This window comes from Bidens hawaiensis, unplaced genomic scaffold (assembly GCF_021521415.1).
Source record: "Bidens hawaiensis isolate Kalapana, Puna unplaced genomic scaffold, B.hawaiensis_p1.1 tig00030533_1, whole genome shotgun sequence".
In the NCBI taxonomy this organism is placed as follows: domain Eukaryota; kingdom Viridiplantae; phylum Streptophyta; class Magnoliopsida; order Asterales; family Asteraceae; genus Bidens; species Bidens hawaiensis.
This window is the reverse complement of record NW_027495096.1, coordinates 81242-94622: the sequence shown is the minus strand read 5'-3', so window position 1 is coordinate 94622 and position 13381 is coordinate 81242.

The window sequence follows — 13381 nt, the reverse complement described above, 5'->3', positions numbered from 1 at the left end:
TTTCGGCTTCATACATCGTTTTCTCCTCCTCTTCCATTTTACTGTATTTCTTGATTTGGTCTCGACCCTCATACTCCATGACTGGTGGAATATATCCATCTTGGATGCATACCCACATTTTCGCATCCTGGTACTTAACGTATTGTATGAACCGATCCTTCCACGCGACAAAATCGGTTCCCTTCAGCAACCTTGGGGCCTTTGTAGCTGACCCCGCTTCAACTTCCATCTTTACAAGCTCCGAAATGTTGATCGACGACATCCTTCTTGAAGACTAAGAAACCCGAAAAATTCTGAGTAGGCGAAGTTAAAAAAAATTCCTCTGAACAGTACTGTAGGCAAAGTTAAGGATAACTTCGCTTAAGTAATAACTTCGCTGGATCTTTCTTAAATTCGCGTGACTGGGCGAAGTTGATAATAACTTCGCTTAGGGTAAGCGAACTTAGAAAGTAAGCGAACTTGAAGACAAATTCGCTGAACTAAGCGAACTTGATGAGAACTTCGCTGAGTTAGGCGAAGTTGAGGAGGTAGGCGAAGTTGTAAATAACTTCGCTTCTCCTTATATCTTCGCCGAAACCCTACGTATCCTGACGGCAACTTCGCCTGATGAACAGCAACTTCGCCTGACGAACTCAAACTTTCTGCATATCTGAAAATCGGATTTTAACGAAGTTTTTGACGGTTTAAAGGCTTGAACACACTGGTAGGAGGCTAGAATGAGCAAAAACACCAAAAACTCGTCCCGTGAATAGTCGAAATGGGACGAATTCTACACCCGCGTGAATATCCCGAACCACACAATCGAGCAAACGCTCTGATACCAATTGTAGGGTCCCTGGACGGATCACACGAGATATCCCGATATACACAGGTGCGGAATCCTTGTGTAGATCGTTACGGACGTAGAACACAAACACACGAACACACGAATACGATACGAACAAAGTCACGTTATATTAATAACTCAACACGTGATACTTACAGACTCTCGACCTCACGTCACTTGACTCACTGATTTACACGTACTTAACGACTTCTAAACAGTAATCCGTAACCTATATAAATACACGACAACTTCGCCTCAGGCGAAGTTTTCCATAACTTCGCTTGTTCAACAAGTTCGCCTAGGCGAACTTGTCAACAACTTCGCTTGGTTAACAAGTTCGCCTAAGCGAACTTGTCAACAACTTCGCTTTAAACAAACAAATACATAAACAATATTACAGACTCGATTACAGACATTAGACATATGAACTACTGACATTTATGCACCAACAAAAAGATATGTTATATATATATATATATATATAAGATAAAGATGACAATAATAATAACAATAATTATTATTAATAATACTAATATAGTATAATGCTAATAATAATGGTTAAAGAATAAAAATCCAAGTATTAATTAAAGCGTTGTTGATAAAAATAATAATAATAATAATAATAATAATAATAATAATATTGATAGTAAATAATGATACCATACTCGATGTTGGTTCGATTTCTAAACGAGTTCACAAAATAACTATATTAATATTATTGCTAGTAAATAATGATAAAATATGATTTTAATAGATAATAATAATATAACCTTTAATAATATTTATAACAACTTTAATATTTATAATAATAATGATAATAAAAATAATAATAATAATAATAATAACAATAACAATAATAATATTAATAATAAATAAATATAATTGTAAGTTATATGTAATAATACTAATAAAAATCTTTATGTATTGATGTTAATACTAATAATAATAATAAATTTATTAAGTATAAAAAGAACCAAAACCGATCTTAGGATGAGACCCGAACCCGAGACCTCTCGTTTATTAACTAACGTACAAATCAACCAAACCAAAATAACGATTGTTAATTAAACCCATAATTAAATTTATATATCCATTACCCGGGTGTTTATCCTCTCTCCAATTCAAACCAACTTCATACCCGCCCAACCCGTTTCAACAATATAACCGATAAACAAAATTATTATTAACAGCTTGGATCTGAAAAAGAATGTTAAGCGAAAACCGATAACACCAACTCCCAAAATAATTTACCTATTAACCGTCCATATGGTCGTAGCTCTACACCGAGAAGAAACTGAGCCGAGACCCGTTGGAGATGAAGCAATAGCATTCGCCGAGGCCGATTCCGGCCACCTGAGGTGCGCCGGAAAACGACAGCAGAGAGAAAGAGAAGAGAGAGAATAGAGACGGAGAGAGATGACGAGAAATAGAGAGAGAGAGAGCGACAGAGAGAGAGAGACAGAGAGAGAGAGAGAGACACCGGTGGCTGGCCTTCCGGTCACCGAAAAAACGAGCCGGGGGGAGGGCTGCCGGAATGCGAGGGAGGGAAGGAGAGGCGGCTGTGGTTATATGTGTGTGTGTTTGGGCTCGCCGGAGGTGGTGGTGCGTCGAAGATGGTGGCTAGCAGAGGTGGCGGCGGCGGCGGCCGGAAATCGGCTCCGGAAATGGGTGAAGGAGATGGGGGCGGCTGGATAACGTTTATGTTTGGGTTAGGTTTTGTTTTGCTTATATATGCATAATCTATTTTCGAAATTGCCCCCTCAAGTTTCAATCAAACTTTAAAATGAGTTTAAAGGTTCTAAAAGCTAATAACAACTTTACGAAAATCAGTTTGAACCCCTTATGTTTTTCTTAACAACACTATAATATGACGAAACATCGATTTATTGAAGATCGAGATATATAATAACATTATATAATAATTAAAGAAGGAAACAAAAATGTTGAGTCGGGTTTACATAATAAAAGTTTACAACACGAAAATAAATCGAGGTCCGAATTTGACGAATGTCATAGTATCACCAACTTTTTGGAAATTTCGTCCCGAAATTAAAATAAAATAGAAAAATAATTACTAACAAATATTGCCTTTAGTAAAATAATTGCATGAACCAAAAATTTTTTTAAGCAAAAGAATAACGTCAAATCCTTGCATGACTCGAAAAACGCTACAAATGAGAACCAATAGGATGTACCAGCGGCGTATCCACCATGCCTTTATCATGATTTGCATTTTTATCGTTTTTCAGCCATCATCCTCGGGTTTGAGTTATCGCACACAACCGTACTTACCGTGGCTTCCATACGGGGATTTCGAGAATTAAGTGTGCACCCAAAATTATTTAGATCGTCGTATGGTCCACATGGTTCGTCCATTGTGTGGTTTAAGAGGCATATTTATTTTGAAATATTTAAAATAGATGTGTAAATAAATTTGTTGAATTTTATCAATATTGACAAAACATTACTAGCGTATGAAAATTTTGGGATTGACCTTTTAATAAGTAGGAAAATGGGATACATAAATGAAACAATTTAAAGTCTTAGGATATAAACCAAGACGAAAATAACAATTCGGCTTAAATTAAGTAAAGACGATCAATTAAATAAATAAAAAAAAATTGAGTAAACAATATGAAATCAGATTTTGTTGGTGCATAGATGTTAGTAGTTCATATGTCTAATGTCTGTAATCGAGTCTGTAATATTGTTTGTGTATTTGTTTGTTAAAGCGAAGTTGTTGACAAGTTCGCTTAGGCGAACTTGTTAACCAAGCGAAGTTGTTGACAAGTTCGCCTAAGCGAACTTGTTGAACGAGCGAAGTTATGGACAACTTCGCCTGAGGCAAAGTTGTCGTGTATTTATATAGTGTACGGCTGATCATTTAAGTGTTGATCGAGTTGGTTAATTTACGTGTAATTCAGTGAGTCAAGTGACGTGAGGTCGAGAGTCTGTAAGTATCACGGTTCGAGTTATTAATATAACGTGTGCTTGTTCGTATCGTGTTCATGTGTTTGTGAGCTTGTATTCTACGTCCGTAACGATCTACACAGGGATTCCGCACCTGTGTATATCGGGATATCTCGTGTGATCCGTCCAGGGAACCTACAATTGGTATCAGAGCATTTGCTCGATTGTGTGGTTCGGGATATTCACGCGGGTGTAGAATTCGTCCCATTTCGGGTATTCACGGGACGAGTTTGTGGTGTTTTTGCTCATTCTAGCCTCCTACCAGTGTGTTTAAGCCTTTAAACCGTCAAAAACGTCGTTAAAATCCGATTTTCAGATCTGCAGAAAGTTTAAGTTCGTCAGGCGAAGTTGCTGTTCATCAGGCGAAGTTGCCGTCAGGATACGTAGGGTTTCAGCGAAGATATAAGGAGAAGCGAAGTTATTTACAACTTCGCCTACCTCCTCAACTTCGCCTAGCTCAGCGAAGTTCTCATCAAGTTCGCCTACTCTCTAAGTTCGCTTACCCTAAGCGAAGTTATTCTTAACTTCGCCCAGTCACGCGAATTTAAGAAGAATCCAGCGAAGTTATTACTTAAGCGAAGTTATCCTTAACTTCGCCTACAGTACTGTTCAGAGGAATTTTTGCTTAACTTCTCCTACTCAGAATTTTTCGGGTTTCTTAGTCTTCAAGAAGGATGTCGTCGATCAACATTTCGGAGCTTGTAAAGATGGAAGTTGAAGCGGGGTCAGCTACAAAGGCCCCAAGGTTGCTGAAGGGAACCGATTTTGTCGCGTGGAAGGATCGGTTCATACAATACGTTAAGTACCAGGATGCGAAAATGTGGGTATGCATCCAAGATGGATATATTTCACCAATCATGGAGTATGAGGGTCGAGACCAAATCAAGAAATACAGTAAAATGGAAGAGGAGGAGAAAAAGATGTATGAAGCCGAGAGCAAGGCTCATGCTGCAATCACAATGGCTCTTCCACAGGAGATCCTCCATACGTTCAGAAAGTATACATCAGCTAGAGAGCTTTGGGAAGCTCTTGAGAGCAGATTTGAAGGAAATGTAGGTATTCGGGCTTCAAAGATAAAGTTGCTCAAAACTCAATTTTCAGTCTTTAAGTACTTAAAGAACGAATCTCTGGATGACATTATCACTCGATATTATCATCTAATGACTGAATTGAGTAACTACTCCATTTCATACCGAGAAGAAGAGATTGTGGAAAAACTTCTCGATGCTCTCCCACCAAAATGGGAGATGTATACTGTACTGATGAGGGAAGACAAGGACTTTCCTACTTATGATCTGGAAACCACTGTCAACAAGCTCAGAACTTTTGAGCTTAATATGGTAAGAAAAGAAACATCTATGGATCAGGTTCAAGTTCCAGGCATGTACGGTGCTAAAGTAAACTCCAATTCAAGTTCAAAGACTGATTCTGCCGCCTACTACTCGAAAAGTGAGTCGGGTGCTAATTCTTCACAGGAGGGGCAAGTGTCAGTAAACTCAAATGGGGATGTTTGCTTTGTTGCGGGTGGATCAAGTGGTACTCAACAGACAGCAAGCAAGATTAGTGGATCTTCAAGTTCCTCAAGCAATAATTATTCTAAGATGCCAATGAGCGTTAAATCTGCTGAAGAGCAGTTTGGCCTCTATGCTTCATTTATTGCTTCATATGAAAACTATATTCAAGGAAAGGTGGTTGATCCAGCGATGCTAGATGAAGACTATGACCAGATCGATGCTGATGATCTGGAGGAAATGGATTTACAATGGCAGATGGCCATAATAGTGAGGAGAGTAAAGAAGTTTATGAGAAAGACGGGGAGAAAGTTTGTTGGTGGTAGGCCAGGGTTATACAAGTCTATGGTGAGGTGCTATAACTGTCAACAAAACGGGCACTTTGCCAAAGAGTGCAGAAACGAGAGAATTGAACGTGGTCAAGGCAGGTCTGCACAGTACAATGGGAATAATAAGGAAATCAATGCCATGATGTCCAGAGAAGCAGGTGAATACAACTGGAACCTGCATTCAAATGAAAGTAGTGAGCAGGCAAATATGGCTAAGGTTGAGAATGAAGAACGTGAGAAGACTACCGGAGAAGTGAAAGCTACTGATAAGGAAAAAGCTTTCATGGCAGATAGCAATGATCAAGTCTCCAAGGTAAGTTCTAAATCTATTTGTACTAAATGTGAGAATTTGTCTGAGCAACTTGCTACCATAACTGATCAGTATGTTCGTTTAGATGCTAAATTTAAAACTCTTAAAGAAGATCATCACTTTATGAAAGCAAGAGAAAACAGTTACAAAGTTAAAATAAAAGCGTGTGAAAAAGACGTTAAAAGCTTAAAAACAAAACTTGCTGAAAAAATTGAAGTAATTGATCTAAGTTATGAGGTTTTAGAAGAAAAGACTAAACTGATTGCTGAACGAGAAAAGCAGATTGCTGACCACCAGGTGAAAGTGGTGGAACTGAACCGCAAACTTGAGCAGTTCCGAAATTCCTCAGCTATTCTTGATCACCTTGTTAGTGATCAAGGTACATCTACAAAGAGAGGAGGAATTGGTTATCACGAGGTTCCACCACCTTATAACCACAATTACACATTTAACCCTAGTGTTCAGAAATCTGTTGATTTTGAAGTTCCTCAGACAGTTCCAATCAAGGTTTCGAGTAAAGAACCAAGTGTTAGTAGTGGCGAAACGAGTTCGCCTGTTTCAAGTGTGAAAATTTCTGTTACGAGTCCAGTCTCATCAGATTCGGATAAGTTGTCCGAATCGGGTAAGACAAAAGAGAAGGTAGTGTTACCCACTGGTGGAGAAAAAGATAAAACTTATAAAAAGAATACTCCACTCAACCCGTACGTCCCACCTTATGTGAGACGAACGGCCGGTAACACAGCCTCTACATCCAAAACAACCTTTGAGAAGAAAATGGAGTATAGGTGTTGTTTTAGGTGTAATAAGTTAGGACATCTTGTTGCAGATTGCCCTCTGACGCCGAAATTCAGAGGCGTGAGGCCTATCAAAACTGAGCATAAGCCTAATGGTAATTTTAATACTGCTAAAAATGAAAACCCTTCAAAGTTCTGAAATGTAACTAATTCTGGTTTTCACAGAAACAAACCTCAGTTTAACAATGCTAATAACCAAACCTCGAGATACAATACTTTCAATATACATAGGTTTGGAAGGCCTCACACTCAATTTCCAAGGAGATTTCCTAATAGAACTGACAGGAATTATCCAAATGCTAACTTTGGAAAGCAGAAGTACGGGATGTATAGATCCAAGACCAATTGGTCTTGGGTCCCTAGATTCTAATCCTTTGCTTTATTGTGCAGGAACAGTTGAACAGGGCTGCCCACAGTCTTTGGATTGTAGATAGCGGCTGTTCCCGGCACATGACGGGTAACAAATACTTGTTGCACGACTTAAAACCTGTTCAAGGAGCGAGAGTTAGTTTTGCAGGTGAAAGTGGAGGAAGAATTACTGGAAAAGGAACGGTGTCCAACGGGAAAATAACTCTTGAGAATGTGAACTTTGTAGAAGAGTTGAAGCACAATCTGCTGAGTGTGTCGCAGATTTGTGATAAGGAGTACACTGTTCATTTCACGAAGAATGAGGCGATCGTGTTGAAGCCTGGTTTTCAGATACCAGACGAGTGGATAGTGACAAAAGCTCCACGTGATACAAATACTTATGTGATGGATATGAGGTCTACTGAAATGGCCTCGGAAGAATCATGTTTAATGACGAAAGCAAGCGAATCGGAATCCGAACTGTGGCACAGGAGGATGGGACACATTCATCTTCGGAAGATGAACCACATTGTCAGGAATGGACTTGTGATGGGCGTTCCCTTGAAAAGTTTTAACTTTGAAGACAAATGTATAGCATGCAAGAAGGGAAAGCAACACAAGAAATCCCATCTCACCAAGAAGGTCAACTCAATTGCCAGTACTCTAGAACTGCTTCACATGGATCTCTTCGGTCTCGTGAATGTAAAAGGTCTAGGAGATACTTCTTACTGCTTGGTGATCACTGATGACTACTCGCGATATTCGTGGGTATATTTTCTGAAATCGAAAGATGAGACGGCTCAAATGGTGAAGAATTTGATTACCAAAGTTGAGAACGTCATGAGTAAAACAGTTAAGTTCATCAGAAGTGACAATGGAACAGAGTTCAAAAATTTTGAGATGGAGATCTTCTGTCTTCAGAAAGGAATTGAGCATCAATACAGCGCTCCGTATACTCCGCAACAGAATGGAGTGGCTGAAAGGAAGAACCGAACTTTAATTGAAGGAGCCAGAACTATGCTGGCAGATTCGAAGCTTTCTGTGATGTTCTGGGCTGAAGCAGTTGCTACAGCCTGCTATGTTCTGAATAGAGTGTTAACCGTTAAGAGACTTGGTAAAACGTGTTACGAGCTTATGCATGGGAGGAAGCCCAACTTGAGTGGTCTTGAACCATTCGGGTCCCCTTGTTCGATCTTGAAGACAAACTCTAAATTTGGCGAAGTAGCCGATGAAGGAATCTTACTCGGTTATGTTGTTGGTACACCCAACAGACGTGTCTTAAATACTTCGACCTGCAAGGTGGAGGTGGTGTGTAACATCGACATCACAAGTTACCAACCGCCAAAACCAAGCAATGGACCTGCTGAGCTTTTCGACTATGTTAAGCTTTTTAAGTCTTTTAACATACCGGATTTGGAAATTTCTGAAGAAGAAGAAAGAGTTGCGACGAAGATGATACTTGATGAGGAAGAAAATCTATTGCAAAGACAGCTGATTGATAAATGTCAACCTTCCTCATTAAACACTACTGGTACCCCTGCTTACTCGACTGAAGAAGAATTTATCAATCCTTTTCACTCTCAGCATGAAACAACCATTGACGAGATCTCTTCTAATTTGGAAGATAATTTGCATGTCGGTTCTGTTCCGACCACGAGAATTCATAAAGATCACCCTTTGGATAATGTGATTGGTGATGTATCTTCCGGTGTACAAACAAGAAGTAGCTTGAATGAGCACACCTGTGTTTATACAAGCATTAAGGAGACAGGAATAATCAATGAATGCCTGTACACCTGCTTTATAAGCCAGATTGAACCGAAGAATTATCAAATGGCTTTAAAGGACAGCTCGTGGGTCGAAGCCATGCAAGAAGAGTTGGCTCAATTCGAGAAGATGGAAGTTTGGACTTTGGTTGAAAAACCAAAGAATGTGCATGCGATAGGCACAAAATGGGTGTTTAAGTGCAAGAGAGATGATAAGGGGATTATTATAAGAAACAAGGCGAGGCTAGTCGTTAAAGGTTTTAATCAACAAGAGGGGATTGATTATAACGAAGTGTTCGCTCCTGTCGCCAGGTTGGAAGCCATAAGATTGTTTTTGGCGTTTGCTGCTTATGAAAAGATGAAGGTATTTCAGCTAGATGTGAAGAGTGCGTTTTTGAATGGGAAAGTTGATGAGGTTGTGTATGTTGAGCAACCTCCAGGTTTTCCTGACCCAGACTTTCCAGATCACGTGTACAGGTTGAGCAAGGCGTTGTATGGATTACATCAGGCACCTCGTGCCTGGTATTCAACTTTATCGGATTACTTGCTAGAGAATGGTTTTGAAAGAGGGAAAATTGATAGCACGTTGTTCTTCAAAAGAGATGGAAACGACTTCCTGCTGGTACAAGTCTACGTGGATGACATTATATTTGCTGCATCAAAAGTCTCCATGTGTCAGGAGTTTGAAGCCGTCATGAAGAAAAGGTTTGAAATGAGTGCTATGGGTGAACTAACTTTCTTTCTAGGATTGCAGGTTGATCAAAAGAATGACGGGATGTTCATTCATCAGACGAAGTATGTTCATGATGTGCTCAAGCGCTTCAAGATGGAGGACAGTTCTCCATATGATACTCCAATCTGCGTCAATCACAAATTGGGTGCTGAAGTAGACGGTGATGCAGATGTGGACCCAACTCAATATCGGGCAATAATAGGTTCTTTAATGTACTTAACTGCATCTAGGCCTGATATAATGTTTGTTGTTTGTCTTTGTGCACGTTTTCAGGCAAATCCAAAAGAATCTCATTTGAAAGGTGCAAAGAGGATACTGCGGTATCTCAAGGGCAAGCCGAAGCTGGGGTTGTGGTACCCGAGAGGAGGAGACTTGGAGCTGGTCGCGTACACAGATTCTGATTATGGAGGGTGCAATCAGAGTCGGAAGTCAACAACAGGAGGATGTCAGTTTCTTGGTGGCAGATTAGTGTCGTGGCAATGCAAGAAGCAGACTTCAGTCGCAATCTCAACCTGTGAGGCAGAATACATGGCAGCATCCAACTGCTGCTCTCAGGTTCTTTGGATTCAACAACAGTTGCGCGACTATGGTCTGAATTTCTTACTTACTCCTATTTGCATTGATAACACAGCTGCTATCTCAGTAACTAACAATCCCGTGAAACATAGTAAAACTAAACACATTGACATACGTCATCATTTCATACGGGATTGTGCTGAGAAGAAACTGATAATGCTTGAAAAGGTGGATACGCTTGATAATTTCGCTGATTTATATACTAAAGCGTTTGACAAATCCAGATTTCAAAACCTTATTGAACTAAATGGGATGATCAATCCCGAGTAACCATGCTTTTCTTGTGATATTTAAAAAAAAAAAAAAAAAAAAAAAAACGTCACTAATCGCTTAAAAATGTGTCGGTTACATCAGTTTGAAGGACTTGTCTTCGGATATGTTTGGTCCTCATTTTCTACTTGTAGATTTTGAGGATAGCCATTAACCATATTACTGATAGTAACCGGGGCGGTTTTTGATGAGTTTTTCATTCTTTCGCTTAAAAATAGTCGATCATACTTAGTTAGAAGGACACATACTAGTATGTGGTTAGTCCAGCTGATCCATTGGATCTTCGGGATAGCCGTTTACCTGAAGACTTTGTTTTGGTCGGGGCGATAAATGTTAAAATTTTGAAAGAAACAGGGAAATGAAATTATTTTTCAAGTCTGTTACTTCGTAAGAAGTTAGTTAGCTATGTTTAACAGAAAATTGACCCAACCTTGGAAAATGATAGATATACTAACTTTGTGTGCTTAACTAGTGAAGTTATTAGGCTTAAAAGGCTTTAGGACAGCCATTGCATGTCATGGTAACTTTTTATGGTGCGTAAAAGTAGACGTGATACAAACTAAATCTACTTGATTTTATGTGGAAACTCCTTAAGAGTTTTGCATGTCTTCATATATATCTTTCCGAATGATAGGCAGAAAAGCGATTACCCAGTCATACACGAGCCCATGTGTGTTCTGATTCCCGTAAAGATAGCGTCTCAAGATACTGCAGTGATCCAGATTCGGGACTTGCAGTTAATTTCTACTTTGAAGTCTCTGTTTATTTAAAAAAAAAAAATTAAAAATATATTTGGAGTTATTGAAACATATTAGAGATGACAAAGTCAAGACTTCACAATCATTGAGCAAGAAGAAGAACGGGAACCAGAAGAAGAGTACTTACATGTTTAATCAGACACTATGGGTCGAAGACAATTCGGGGTGACTTGGGGAAAGCCAAATACGCTTTGAGAATAGATAGGAGGCATCAATATTTCTGAGTTGTTGCCCACTTAAATTTTGAGGCTTAATTGAATATAACTCGTATCACAGAAACGATGAAAACCATCTTAAGTTATACCTGCTTACAACCTGTCTATATATGTCATAATACAGCTAAACACGGATCTATGTGACAGTCACGTAGTTAGTATGATTCCTGTTCGGATCTTTTCTAAAACGTAGCAGTCCCTATCGAAACTGAAATTTGATCCCTTATACTTTAAATTTTTTAAGTTTTTGTACTTAGATAGTTTTATGATTTTTTAACTGGTTACTTAGACTTGATCGTGTCGTTTAGTTCTTCTAGGAAAGTTTTATAACTTAATTGGAAAAATGTTAAACTTATAAGGTTAAATTTTGTAAATATATAGGCGATGTTGTTGAACAGGCGAAGTTGTGGATAACTTCGCCTAGGCGAAGTTATCCGTAACTTCGCCTGTATAACTTCACCCCTATATAAGGAGTTCTTAGAGTCAAACAGTTCATTATTCAGCGAACTTATATCCAAACCGATTCTCAGCGAACTTATCTCCAAGCAAATCCAATATTGTTATCTTGTTCTTCGATTTCAAACCGATCTAAAGGTTGGTTGGGTTCGTTTATCACATGTTATATGTTCTTTGATTAATCTACGGTTGTTTCGACAACCGTGTAATACCCTCGAACCGTCGGACCTTCAAATCGATCTTTCAAAAACTTGCTGTTACGTGTTAATAACCATACTGATCGTCAACATGTCCTTAAAAAGCTCGTTTTAAGGGTCCTTAATTGTCTAAACTAGCCGAAACATCGGATTTCGATGTTTGCCTTACCTTACTGTCGCCGTTTCAGATTCAGGCGAAGTTAGGGTTTAGGCGAAGTTATCCGTAACTTCGCCTGAAGCTTAAGTTCGCCTGAGGCGAAGTTATCCGTAACTTCGCCTGAAGCTTAAGTTCGCCTGAGGCGAAGTTATCCGTAACTTCGCCTGAAACTTAAATTCGCCTGAGGCGATGTTGTGATGAGGCGAAGTTAACATTAACTTCGCCTAGATCATTTTTACTTAATATTAATTAGACAAACTTAAAGCTGAAGCGAAGTTGTTCCCAACTTCGCCTCAACTTTAACTTCGCCTATACAGAGTTTATCACAACTTCGCTCATGGTAACCAGCGAACTTGTGCTAAGTCTTAATGTTTAACTAACTTGGTTCGTTTGTTGCAGATATGGCTGTGGTAGCTGGTGCTGGAGGTGCAGGAGGAGACGATGGTGATAACCAACGTCAATTTTTCCCGGGTCACAATATGTACATCACTTTAGACCCGGAGGCGAGCGGTGTGGACGATTACCGCGAGATCATAACTTTCCTCCTACGCTCGAGGATTTTTCATGCCATCACAAACACTCTGCCGATATCCTTGCCGAATATCGAAGACTTTTGGCAGACGGTAGAATACGACTGTCGTGTTGAGCCCCCGGTCATGCGAGCGACGGTGAACAATCAACAGGTTCAGTTCAATTCTGAACAGATCCGGGTGGCGTTACGATTAGGTGAAGAGACTAGGGATGACCCAACTGAGTTCGTAGCTCCGTTTCGTGATGGAGCGTTTCTCCGAATGGGCTACTCTGGTCCATTAGGTGATACCCAAAGGAGGAAGGGTTTCCTTCTAGATCAGTGGCGCTTCCTCATGCACGTTATGATAGTTTGCATGTCTGGGAGGAAGGCGGGCACGGATGGTATGGGTGCGACCATGCAGTCTGCAATGACTGCACTGACCTATAATAAACGTTATAGCTTCAGTCAAATGGTCTTCTACGAGATTGATAGACAAAGAAGGGCGATGTCTTGGGAGCGGTTCATTATGTACCCACGTTTTTTACAGATGATATTGAACCATGTGGCTCCGAATCTACCTCAGCGTAGACCGATCAGATACGTAGAATCTGTGAGCAAACGTATCTTTGCTCAATGCCGCACTTCGAGTGCGAG